Raw genomic sequence first — 13,936 nt, 5'->3', positions numbered from 1 at the left:
GGCACACGTGAGGAACACAAATGCGAACAAGCCTGAATGGTCCCCAGGACTATATGCGAATGAAAACTCACACCCCAGAAGTGACTCGAACCCATACTCCCAGAAGCAACGCAACTGGTAACTACAGGGCGCCTTAATCCGCTTGACCATCACGGCCGTCAAAAGGAAGTGATAGCCGAGGCTATTTGAGCCACTTCCCCGACGGCAACTCGGATGGTAATCTTGGGCATAGCATTTCACCAAATCACCTCATTCTTTGGGGCACACGTGAGGAACACAAATGCGAACAAGCCTGAATGGTCCCCAGGACTATATGCGAATGAAAACTCACACCCCAGAAGTGACTCGAACCCATACTCCCAGAAGCAACGCAACTGGTAACTACAGGGCGCCTTAATCCGCTTGACCATCACGGCCGTCAAAAGGAAGTGATAGCCGAGGCTATTTGAGCCACTTCCCCGACGGCAACTCGGATGGTAATCTTGGGCATAGCATTTCACCAAATCACCTCATTCTTTGGGGCACACGTGAGGAACACAAATGCGAACAAGCCTGAATGGTCCCCAGGACTATATGCGAATGAAAACTCACACCCCAGAAGTGACTCGAACCCATACTCCCAGAAGCAACGCAACTGGTAACTACAGGGCGCCTTAATCCGCTTGACCATCACGGCCGTCAAAAGGAAGTGATAGCCGAGGCTATTTGAGCCACTTCCCCGACGGCAACTCGGATGGTAATCTTGGGCATAGCATTTCACCAAATCACCTCATTCTTTGGGGCACACGTGAGGAACACAAATGCGAACAAGCCTGAATGGTCCCCAGGACTATATGCGAATGAAAACTCACACCCCAGAAGTGACTCGAACCCATACTCCCAGAAGCAACGCAACTGGTAACTACAGGGCGCCTTAATCCGCTTGACCATCACGGCCGTCAAAAGGAAGTGATAGCCGAGGCTATTTGAGCCACTTCCCCGACGGCAACTCGGATGGTAATCTTGGGCATAGCATTTCACCAAATCACCTCATTCTTTGGGGCACACGTGAGGAACACAAATGCGAACAAGCCTGAATGGTCCCCAGGACTATATGCGAATGAAAACTCACACCCCAGAAGTGACTCGAACCCATACTCCCAGAAGCAACGCAACTGGTAACTACAGGGCGCCTTAATCCGCTTGACCATCACGGCCGTCAAAAGGAAGTGATAGCCGAGGCTATTTGAGCCACTTCCCCGACGGCAACTCGGATGGTAATCTTGGGCATAGCATTTCACCAAATCACCTCATTCTTTGGGGCACACGTGAGGAACACAAATGCGAACAAGCCTGAATGGTCCCCAGGACTATATGCGAATGAAAACTCACACCCCAGAAGTGACTCGAACCCATACTCCCAGAAGCAACGCAACTGGTAACTACAGGGCGCCTTAATCCGCTTGACCATCAAGCGGATTAAGGCGCCCTGTAGTTACCAGTTGCGTTGCTTCTGGGAGTATGGGTTCGAGTCACTTCTGGGGTGTGAGTTTTCATTCGCATATAGTCCTGGGGACCATTCAGGCTTGTTCGCATTTGTGTTCCTCACGTGTGCCCCAAAGAATGAGGTGATTTGGTGAAATGCTATGCCCAAGATTACCATCCGAGTTGCCGTCGGGGAAGTGGCTCAAATAGCCTCGGCTATCACTTCCTTTTGACGGCCGTGATGGTCAAGCTGATTAAGGCGCCCTGTAGTTACCAGTTGCGTTGCTTCTGGGAGTATGGGTTCGAGTCACTTCTGGGGTGTGAGTTTTCATTCGCATATAGTCCTGGGGACCATTCAGGCTTGTTCGCATTTGTGTTCCTCACGTGTGCCCCAAAGAATGAGGTGATTTGGTGAAATGCTATGCCCAAGATTACCATCCGAGTTGCCGTCGGGGAAGTGGCTCAAATAGCCTCGGCTATCACTTCCTTTTGACGGCCGTGATGGTCAAGCGGATTAAGGCGCCCTGTAGTTACCAGTTGCGTTGCTTCTGGGAGTATGGGTTCGAGTCACTTCTGGGGTGTGAGTTTTCATTCGCATATAGTCCTGGGGACCATTCAGGCTTGTTCGCATTTGTGTTCCTCACGTGTGCCCCAAAGAATGAGGTGATTTGGTGAAATGCTATGCCCAAGATTACCATCCGAGTTGCCGTCGGGGAAGTGGCTCAAATAGCCTCGGCTATCACTTCCTTTTGACGGCCGTGATGGTCAAGCGGATTAAGGCGCCCTGTAGTTACCAGTTGCGTTGCTTCTGGGAGTATGGGTTCGAGTCACTTCTGGGGTGTGAGTTTTCATTCGCATATAGTCCTGGGGACCATTCAGGCTTGTTCGCATTTGTGTTCCTCACGTGTGCCCCAAAGAATGAGGTGATTTGGTGAAATGCTATGCCCAAGATTACCATCCGAGTTGCCGTCGGGGAAGTGGCTCAAATAGCCTCGGCTATCACTTCCTTTTGACGGCCGTGATGGTCAAGCGGATTAAGGCGCCCTGTAGTTACCAGTTGCGTTGCTTCTGGGAGTATGGGTTCGAGTCACTTCTGGGGTGTGAGTTTTCATTCGCATATAGTCCTGGGGACCATTCAGGCTTGTTCGCATTTGTGTTCCTCACGTGTGCCCCAAAGAATGAGGTGATTTGGTGAAATGCTATGCCCAAGATTACCATCCGAGTTGCCGTCGGGGAAGTGGCTCAAATAGCCTCGGCTATCACTTCCTTTTGACGGCCGTGATGGTCAAGCGGATTAAGGCGCCCTGTAGTTACCAGTTGCGTTGCTTCTGGGAGTATGGGTTCGAGTCACTTCTGGGGTGTGAGTTTTCATTCGCATATAGTCCTGGGGACCATTCAGGCTTGTTCGCATTTGTGTTCCTCACGTGTGCCCCAAAGAATGAGGTGATTTGGTGAAATGCTATGCCCAAGATTACCATCCGAGTTGCCGTCGGGGAAGTGGCTCAAATAGCCTCGGCTATCACTTCCTTTTGACGGCCGTGATGGTCAAGCGGATTAAGGCGCCCTGTAGTTACCAGTTGCGTTGCTTCTGGGAGTATGGGTTCGAGTCACTTCTGGGGTGTGAGTTTTCATTCGCATATAGTCCTGGGGACCATTCAGGCTTGTTCGCATTTGTGTTCCTCACGTGTGCCCCAAAGAATGAGGTGATTTGGTGAAATGCTATGCCCAAGATTACCATCCGAGTTGCCGTCGGGGAAGTGGCTCAAATAGCCTCGGCTATCACTTCCTTTTGACGGCCGTGATGGTCAAGCGGATTAAGGCGCCCTGTAGTTACCAGTTGCGTTGCTTCTGGGAGTATGGGTTCGAGTCACTTCTGGGGTGTGAGTTTTCATTCGCATATAGTCCTGGGGACCATTCAGGCTTGTTCGCATTTGTGTTCCTCACGTGTGCCCCAAAGAATGAGGTGATTTGGTGAAATGCTATGCCCAAGATTACCATCCGAGTTGCCGTCGGGGAAGTGGCTCAAATAGCCTCGGCTATCACTTCCTTTTGACGGCCGTGATGGTCAAGCGGATTAAGGCGCCCTGTAGTTACCAGTTGCGTTGCTTCTGGGAGTATGGGTTCGAGTCACTTCTGGGGTGTGAGTTTTCATTCGCATATAGTCCTGGGGACCATTCAGGCTTGTTCGCATTTGTGTTCCTCACGTGTGCCCCAAAGAATGAGGTGATTTGGTGAAATGCTATGCCCAAGATTACCATCCGAGTTGTCGTCGGGGAAGTGGCTCAAATAGCCTCGGCTATCACTTCCTTTTGACGGCCGTGATGGTCAAGCGGATTAAGGCGCCCTGTAGTTACCAGTTGCGTTGCTTCTGGGAGTATGGGTTCGAGTCACTTCTGGGGTGTGAGTTTTCATTCGCATATAGTCCTGGGGACCATTCAGGCTTGTTCGCATTTGTGTTCCTCACGTGTGCCCCAAAGAATGAGGTGATTTGGTGAAATGCTATGCCCAAGATTACCATCCGAGTTGCCGTCGGGGAAGTGGCTCAAATAGCCTCGGCTATCACTTCCTTTTGACGGCCGTGATGGTCAAGCGGATTAAGGCGCCCTGTAGTTACCAGTTGCGTTGCTTCTGGGAGTATGGGTTCGAGTCACTTCTGGGGTGTGAGTTTTCATTCGCATATAGTCCTGGGGACCATTCAGGCTTGTTCGCAATAATATATATATATATATATATATATATATATATATTCACAGCATCAAGTTTTTAAAATTCAATATTGAAACTGGAAAAGATAAAGCCATCCTTTTCAGATACAGAATTTATTGAAGGACGTGAGTGGGTTTCAAAGCTCTGAACATACAAAAAAAAATTGACAGGTATCGAGCTTAATATTTCCAGATAATATTATTGTAGTGCATGAAAGAAAACATTAGTCAATATAGTTCACTAGTTGTGTCTGAGTTGTTCTGCTTCAATACTGAAACACACTAAACTACCCAAACATTTGTCAGCAGCGATACTTTCTACAGAAAAATATAGTTAAGAACTATGGCAGGAAGAAATAAAAAGAAATATGTCACAATGTCACGCAGAATAACTATCTGTCAGGCAGAATAACTATCAGTCACGAAGAAGAACTATCTGTCAGGCAGAATAACTATCTGTCAGACAGAATAACTATCTGTCAGGCAGAATAACTATCTGTCGGGCAGAATAACTATCAGTCACGAAGAAGAACTATCTGTTAGGTAGAATAACTATCTGTCAGACAGAATAACTATCTGTCAGGCAGAATAACTATCTGTCGGGCAGAATAACTATCTGTCAGACAGAATAACTATCTGTCGGGCAGAAGAACTATCTGTCAGGCAGAATAACTATCTGTCACGCAGAATAACTATCTGTCACACAGAATAACTATCTGTCGGGCAGAAGAACTATCTGTCAGGCAGAAGAACTATCTGTCACGTAGAAGAACTATCTGTCACGTAGAAGAACTATCTGTCACGTAGAAGAACTATCTGTCACGTAGAAGAACTATCTGTCACGCAGAAGAACTATCTGTCACGTAGAATAACTATCTGTCACGCAGAATAACTATCTGTCGGGCAGAATAACTATCTGTCGGGTAGAAGAACTATCTGTCAGGCAGAATAACTATCTGTCACGTAGAAGAACTATCTGTCAGGCATAAAATTCATTTTGTATTCCCAAGTTACACTTCAAGACACTCAGACTTCGTGACAATTACATTTGAACTCCATCTTTGATTAGTGTCCTGGAATGGTCCGATCCCAAGTTAACACTAAGATCAAAGACAGTTCTCAAATGCTTGTGTTCTAATATAGAATATTTTGTAATTGTTAAAGTGCCTTACTGAACCTAAATAAACGAGCAAACGAGGGAACGATCGTATGCTTATCGTTAAGTGCTACGCATCGTTAAGTGCCTGACTCTAATTGAAGATTAATCCTCCAAAATTATAGAAACTTCAAGACACCCTTTACACAGATTAAACAAAAAGTACTTCAGGCTGACTCTTAAATCTGAGAAAAAAATCCTTTGATTTGCGACTGCTTTTCTCTTGTGTTAAATCGTCACTTTCTTTTGTACGATGTTATATACTTAGACCTCTAGTAAACTTTGCAATTGTGTCTTATCTATTGTTGTGTCCACATTGCTCTCAAGGTGATAATACAAGACCACTGTGTACAAGACCCATGTTCACCACTAGGGTACAGTGTTGGGTACAGTGTTGGGTACAGTGTTGGGTAGTGTGTACAGTGTTGGGTAGTGCGTACAGTGTATACAGTGTTGGGTACAGTGTATACAGTGTTGGGAACAGTGTTGGGTACAGTGTTGGGTACAGTGTTGGGTACAGTGTTGGGTACAGTGTTGGGTACAGTGTTGGGTAGTGTGTACAGTGTTGGGTAGTGTGTACAGTGTATACAGTGTTGGGTACAGTGTATACAGTGTTGGGTACAGTGTATACAGTGTTGGGTACAGTGTATACAGTGTTGGGAACAGTGTTGGGTACAGTGTTGGGTAGTGTGTACAGTGTTGGGTAGTGTGTACAGTGTATACAGTGTTGGGTACAGTGTTGGGTACAGTGTTGGGTAGTGTGTACAGTGTTGGGTAGTGCGTACAGTGTATACAGTGTTGGGTACAGTGTTGGGTACAGTGTTGGGTACAGTGTTGGGTACAGTGTTGGGTAGTGTGTACAGTGTTGGGTAGTGCGTACAGTGTATACAGTGTTGGGTACAGTGTATACAGTGTTGGGAACAGTGTATACAGTGTATACTGTACACACTGCCACTTGGCATGTTTTCCGCCACCAACTCTTCTACGGTTCCGCGAAGCAATCTAAAGACCAATTAAAGGTTAATATTTATATAAAATTATTGCTATATAGATATCCATAATTAATGCACGGATATTTTACTTTTAAGGGAAATAATAAAATAGTCATATGTGTGTTACCTCTGTACCTTGTTATCATCGATTCATCAGACAACACCATCACGGATTATGTGCTTGAAGGCTCAGTTTTCCGGCAGAATTAATCACCATCAACACGAGATTTAATTAGGTAAATGTGCGTGTGTAATCACATATCCTGGTGAGCAACTTGTGCAAGGACTTGGGGGGGGGGGGCGCAGGTCCCTGGCTGCCAGGAACTGCCACAGGGAGCTCGAGGTCCTCCACTTGAGACCAATAGTTAGACAATCAGTGAGCCAGCGACTCTCTCACCTGTGAAGGGACTCAGCCACCAGCGCCCGGCAGTCTTAAGGGGGCATTTCCCGCATGGCCAAAAAGTTCTTCAATTTCAACCAATATTTTTTGACTAGTTGTATATGAAACGGGCTGCAATTGTACCAAGTTTCAGTACTGCAGCGTAAATAGAAAGGGAGATTTTTTGTTTTTTTGTTTTTTTCAACGAATTTTACACATTTTCAAGTGTGAGTAAAAAATCACACCTTTCAGATATAATCATTCTATGACACTTTTGTGACACAGTAGCATATAATAAAGCTGTGTTACAAAGTCTTCAACTTTCCAGTCGGGTTCCAGACTTGCAATGTGTTTTACCCGAATTTTAATATTTTCCATCACGTATCTCAATATTTATCTACACGTAGATATAATATTTCTTGTTAGACCATTTTTATCTTTTAACGTTTTTTAGACAACCTTCCGATCAGCGGCAACTTTTATATAATGTTTATGTTATAGGGTCAGAGCCCGCGTCTCCAGAACACCATGCTTCCCTTAACAGATCACTCGCCCCTAGATCACAGTACACGTCCCTAGATAACAACACACGTCTATAAATAACAACACACGTCCCTAGATCATAGGAGGAACTTTAAAGTCACTGGGAAGGGGTCAGGATTTGTGATTGGACGGGGAAAGGAATGGGGCCCAACCACTTGGGCTGGACGGTAGAGTGACGGTCTCGTTTCATGCAAGTCGGCGTTCAATCCCAACCGTCCAAGTGGTTGGGCATCATTCCTCCACCCCCCCCCCCCCCACAACCCATCCCAGTGCCATATGGTTGTAATGGATTAGCGCTTTCTCCTGATACTTCCCTTCCCTACGTATTACCGAGGCCCATAGGAGCTCTGAGTCATAATACCGAGGGCGACCCTAACTACTCTCTCATCAGCGAAGGTAAACTGGCATAAACTGAGAAACACAAACTTGAGAATATGGCTGATTGAAGATGACATCTTCATCATTGAATGACCTTAACAAGGTCATTCAACTGTCACTCGTATAATACTGCAGTGCCAGGTGTATACGTATGGTATTAACAGCAAGGGTGGTGGTTCAGGTACCGACCGGCAGACGTACGGCGGTGTTCATGGTCACTTGTGCTCCATGTTGGAGTGTGCTGGACCTCGCGCAGTGTGTACCAGGTACAGCGTCACCTTATAACCTGCGGGTCACTCCAAGAGAGCGCAAGACGCCTCAACACGGCATGGCCAGAAAATAGGCCCAGCTTGGGTCTTTGTACAATTGAAAATAGATAATTTATTTAAGTACCCTCACTTTAGGGAGCCGGTCGGCCGAGCGGACAGCACGCTGGACTTGTGATCCTGTGGTCCCGGGTTCGATCCCGGGCGCCTGCGAGAAACAATGGGCAGAGTTTCTTTCACCCTATGCCCCTGTTACCTAGCAGTAAAATAGGTACCTGGGTGTTAGTCAGCTGTCACGGGCTGCTTCCTGGGGGTGGAGGCCTGGTCGAGGACCGGGCCGCGGGGACACTAAAGCCCCGAAATCATCCCAAGATAACCTCAAGATAACCCTGGCCTGGTTAATCTAGCCTAACTGAAACTAAGTTAATTTAGCCTAACCATAATTAAGCTAACCAAAGATATCCATCCCACAACTAAGCTAATCTGATGGTGCCAATCACCCTCGGAAACAGTTCAACGATAGTTGAGTTTAATGTAATCATTTAGTTAAACAGTTGCACGTCGATGCTTGTTACACTGTAACAATAGCCACCTAAACTATGTTGATATCTTCATATCATTCACCATGAGAAAATATTCAGCATCACTCATTCTCGTGGCATCAACACACTCGTGTCATCAATACACTCGTGTCATCAATACACTCATCTCATCAACACACTTAGCGGCCACATATAGAATGAAGTAGCCAGCGAGCCATTAAGAGTAGTCAGTGTAAGTTGAGCGTCCATTAAGATCATCAAGAGTGCAACGGTTGCCACACAGCACCTGTATGGAGCGTACAAATACCTGGGAGGACGGGGCAGGCGACTCAGTGTCGGTCGGGAAGGTGGCGAGTGTGTGCCCGTCGCTGTTCCTGCCTGCCTCTCCTCCTTCCCCCCCAGGGGCACCAAACTCACGTGTCCTGCCCCTCGGTACCTTGGTAACCCCCCCGTGTGTCCTGGCACTCATGTCCACCAGTGGCTGAGACCCAGATGCAAGAGTGTTAGTAAAGGCGTCGACGCCTGGTTCACGGGACACAACCTGCGGTTTGACTGAATTAAGATTGGAGGGATAAATAATTACGGATATTGATTCCCCCGCCTCTTCTTTTCCCCCCCTTCCCTACCCCCCTCTACCCCACTCCCCTCCCTATCAACGTCCGCCTCAATAGCAGTGAGGGGAACTACCAGAAGGTAAGTAACGGCAGTACTGCCCAGTTTGCTCTCACTCATGTCGTTATAGTTTTATAAACCGCATATTTTGGTGCTAGCTTGGTTGCCTTCATTCGTAAAGTTAGTGATTTTAATTGTTATGTTGATCTATTTTATACATCTTTATGGTACAATATATATAGTGTTTCCAGAGAGTTTAGACTGGCGGTGAACACAAGCCTGGACGCAACGCTCGCCTCTCCTCTCTATATATCAACTAGTAATTTAGTGCGCACACACACACACACACACACACACACACACACACACACACACACACACTGGAAACTGAGTACCCAAATGAGCCACAGGGACGTTAGAAAGAACTTTTTCAGTGTCAGAGTAGTTAACAGGTGGAATGCATTAGGCAGTGATGTGGTTGAGGCTGACTCCATACACAGTTTCAAATGTAGATATGATAGAGCCCAGCAGGCTCAGGAATCTGTACACCAGTTGATTGATAGTCGAGAGGCGGGACCAAAGAGCCAAAGCTCAACCCCGCAAGCACAAATAGGTGAGTACACACAGGTTGGTCATAGGGTAGAGAGTGTGTCGTGACGCCCCATACACAGCGGCTGGCTTCCTTAACGTACACATCCGCGGGTCCTCTGCTGGCCTTGGACCACTCTCCTTCATCACTATGAACCTTCCACGCTTAGTGCAATCTTAGTCTTGGCGTTAGACACAACGCGCAAATGTTGATGCTTTTTTAAAATTAGAAGTAAATAAAATTGACGCTTCTTTGAACTAATGCGTATCGGCGTCCATACGCTAGGCTCGTTGGTTCCTGGTTAGGCAAAAGCACTTCAGATTTGACGGTTGTCGAAGCGTGAGAACGGTGTGAGGCTTTACGTGCCAAGTGTTGTGTTTGGACCTCAACTGGAACCCTCTCGGGGCAGAGCCAAGTGTGCTCGCCTCTACTCGCCGCTTCCACTTTTTTATTTAAAGGGAAAAAATCGACGCCATTGCATGAAATTAATAATACAATCATTTAATGCTACTTTTATAACGCATACATTATAATTATAATTCATACATATAATAAATACATAATGCTCTTATACTTCCCACTTGCATGGGGTGGCGTCATCCAGGAGAAAACAAATAAAGTAGCAAAAGAAGGTTATTGTGATTTTATATCAAAATATTAAAAGCATCTTTCGCCCCATCATTATATGACCGTCAGTATATATGATGAGACCTCCACTGGTACAACACTTCCAGACCATCTTCAAGTGTTACTTTGTCTTCAGTGTGTGGAGTATGGCAGAGAACCATCCTGGCCACACTACCAATGTCTGCCCCTCACCTGCTCTGGCGGGGTCTTTGAGGTGGGCATATTGTGAGAATATTCCAACCTGTCCTCAGAGCGTATGTACCCTCTAGCTAATCACAAAACCACTACGTAATTAGTGCAATTATCTACTCCTTATCCATGGTTAAGTTTGGGTCAAAAACTATTTGAGTATCATCTAGAATTACATTTTTAAAGAAAACTTAGGCTTCCAACCATTTAAAAAAATTAATTAACCATGTTTTTTATTTTTTAAACCATCAGCTTATAATAAAATAAAGTTATAATTTGAGAATATTCTGGTTAGCACAAAGTTTCACCTGCCAGTTTACGAGTCGACTATTATTGGAACTATAATATCAACCTACCCTGGCTTTGCACCCTGGAGAGGCCAATTCAGATCTACAACCAGAGCGCACCTCCAGTCTCCTATGACTGACGGATGTCTACTACTACTACTACTACTACTACTAATATGCATTCAGACCATCATAAATATCTAAATAACTTTCAAGGTTGTGTAAGAGTAAGTTTGTTGTCTCGATCCTCTTGTTTAGATAGTACCTACTGTGACTGTCGTCAAAAGTCACGAATTCGTATGTACTTAGCTTTTAGACAGTAGTATACTGACTAGTAAGGAACTATTTTAAAATAAATTAAGTAAAAAAATAAACTTAAATATTCCAAGGTTTAGTATAGTACAAATATGTACTATATTAGGCCTCAAGTATCGTGTATTAGGCCTAGGAAGGTTAGGTTAGTTTAGTTTGTCAAAGCAACACAAGTAAAACATAGTTTTCCGGTTTGTCCAACTCAATAGTTCAGATTTCTACTTTCTAATTTCGTCGTACGTCGGTATATGTACTACGGTGCTCATCGTTACTATAGGTACTACCACAACAGGTGGATGGGCTGCGTTATTCACACCTTTATTTACACTCTCACTATCTCTCAATCCTCTCCCTCCCTCAATCCTCTCTCTCTCTCTCTCTCTCTCTCTCTCTCTCTCTCTCTCTCTCTCTCTCTCTCTCTCTCTCTCTCTCTCTCTCTTTCTCTCTCTTTCTCTCTCTTTCTCTCTCTCTCTCCACTAATTTTACGCTGTATATAATTATCAACAGATGAATGTTTGTTGACTCTTGATACAGGTGATGAGAGCCATCCCAATTATGTTACTCTCATTAAATTGCAAATATATCAACAGAGTTTTCACAACAAAAATATTTGTTTAAATTTATTTTATTTTATTTTGTTTTAAAGATTCTTTATTTACGTTTTAAATATATTTATGAACTATTTTTTACTAGCAATTAACTGTTGGATGTTGTTGTTATTTTATTTTTATTTCTTACAATATTGTATTCCTTTTTTTCTCTCATTTTGTTTCTCTCGCTTTATCACTCTCTCACTCACTCTCACTCTTGTTCATTCATTCACCCTCTCATTTGTAATGCAATCTATTACATATACTTATGTTTTGTTGTGTTGGTGAAAAATTAAATCAGAGCGCTGAATAGAGGGAACTCATTTGTCAACACTTACATGAAATGAGTAAATTAATAAAGAAATAGTACATTAAGCAGGCGATGAGTCACAATAACGTGGCTAAAGTATGTTGACCAGACCACACACTAGAGGGTGAAGGGACGACGACGTTTCGGTCCGTCCTGGACCATTCTCAAGTTGAACTTGTATAAAGTGAAGACTTGAGCGAGCGGGAAGCGGGTATAGTTGAGGAGCAGCTGGAGCAGAGGAGTCGCTGTAGGACAAGAACAAATGCCCGGGCTTCACCCAGCTGCTGGGACTGATCAACGTGCAGAGGACAGTTTTGATAGAATTGCTTTCATCTTTGTCTTGCATTCTTCATTCTCGATTTTCAAACTGGTAAGACAATTGTGACTCCATGTGTTTTGTGATCTTACTTCTTAGCATTTTTTCAAAGATTTTTATGCGTGATGTTAGTGCTATCAGTCAATATTTTGTGTTGCGTTTGCTTTACTGCCTCCTTTTTTTTGAGATATATACAAGAGTTGTTACATTCTTGTACAGCCACTAGTACACGTAGCGTTTCGGGCAGGTCCCTGGAATACGATCCCCGCCGTGAAGAATCGTTGTTACATCCAAGTACACATTTTTACTGTTGAGTTAAACAGAGGCTACAGTTAAGGATTTGCGCCCAGTAAATCCTCCCCGGCCAGGATACGAACCCATGACAAAGCGCTCGCGGAACGCCAGGCGAGTGTCTTACCACTACACCACGGAGACTCTTGGATTTGAGAGAATCTGCTCGGGTTTACTGACCATAGTAAACTCTCACATCTCTCGTCGTCTGGTAGTTCAGTCTCTAAACATAAGCAAATGTTTCATGAAACAGTTAAGGTTGGCACGGAGTAATCAGTATAAACTTGCAGTAAAACAAACGATGCCTCTTGAAAGGTTAGGTGGGGGGTGGGGGTGGTGGGGCAGGGGTGGCTTTTCTGGGTGTAGGACGGGCGGTGGGTGTAGTAGGACGGGGGATGGGAGGGGGGATGGGAGGGGGGAGGGCAAACAGCAAACACACATACATGAGCAATGAAAATACTGAAGGTTTAATCTTGAGCATGAAGGACAGGAGCGAGCGCCCTTGCCCGCCGTCCCGGCCCCGCCCTCCTCTCCCCTCCACACAAACTGAAGATTGTATTGCAAATGTTTGTGCTATTGCCAGAGTCAACACCGCTGTGTGCTTCTGAAACACAGGCACGAAAAATGGGGACAGTAATTGCCGAAATTGTATGAAGGCTCGTGCGGAGTATATTCAGTGTTGAAACTGCATCCGGGTAATTTATTCTGGATAACGCAAGCCTCATTGTGATCATTACAGCTGGTGCTGCTCCTCTTACTGCTGTTATTATGGTTAATAATACAATGATAACTTGTGTTTACCAGGGTTATCGCAGTCTCTGTGGGTGAACTCTCATAAATATTCTTTACGAGCACGGCTTCAATTCCTGGGCACCGCCCTTTCAGTGGTGGATCGTTTAATCCCGCCCTCTCATTTATCTCCTGTCGCCTCTACTCTTGAAATTGTGAATGGAGTTCACCTTAACTATTTTTACCTTTATTCACTGCAATTGTTTACCTCTCACGCTGAAGAAGTGAGTCCTCAGCACTCACACGCTGAAGAAGTGAGTCCTCAGCCCTCTCACGCTGAAGAAGCGAGTCCTCAATACTCACGCTGAAGAAGTGAGTCCTCAGCCCTCTCACGCTGAAGAAGCGAGTCCTCAATACTCACGCTGAAGAAGTGAGTCCTCAGCCCTCTCACGCTGAAGAAGTGAGTCCTCAGCACTCTCACGCTGAAGAAGTGAGTCCTCGGCTCTCACACGCTGAAGAAGTGAGTCCTCAGCACTTTCACAATGAAGAAGTGAGTCCTCAGCACTTTCACAATGAAGAAGCGAGTCCTCAGCACTTTCACAATGAAGAAGTGAGTCCTCACCACTCTCACGCTGAAGAAGTGAGTCTTCACACTCGAC

At 45.3% G+C, this 13,936-nt stretch overlaps 1 protein-coding gene and 1 long non-coding RNA gene across 4 annotated transcripts in view; one reads left to right on the top strand and one right to left on the bottom strand.

Moving 5' to 3' along the window:
- LOC138365188 (uncharacterized) overlaps positions 1 to 13,936 on the bottom strand; it is a 100,341-nt gene that overhangs the window by 51,031 nt on the left and 35,374 nt on the right. The gene's annotated exons all lie outside the window — the stretch shown is intronic.
- The window catches only part of LOC123759980 (CCN family member 2), a 124,979-nt gene continuing 119,790 nt past the window's right edge, over positions 8,748 to 13,936 (top strand). For all 3 annotated transcript variants that reach the window (XM_069325349.1, XM_069325347.1, XM_069325348.1), the window contains exon 1: positions 8,748 to 9,118. The gene's annotated coding sequence lies outside the window, so the exon portion shown is untranslated. The remainder of the gene's footprint in view (positions 9,119 to 13,936) is intronic.

Source organism: Procambarus clarkii, chromosome 16, assembly GCF_040958095.1.
Source record: "Procambarus clarkii isolate CNS0578487 chromosome 16, FALCON_Pclarkii_2.0, whole genome shotgun sequence".
Taxonomy (NCBI): domain Eukaryota; kingdom Metazoa; phylum Arthropoda; class Malacostraca; order Decapoda; family Cambaridae; genus Procambarus; species Procambarus clarkii.
This window is presented reverse-complemented; position numbering and strand designations above follow the sequence as displayed.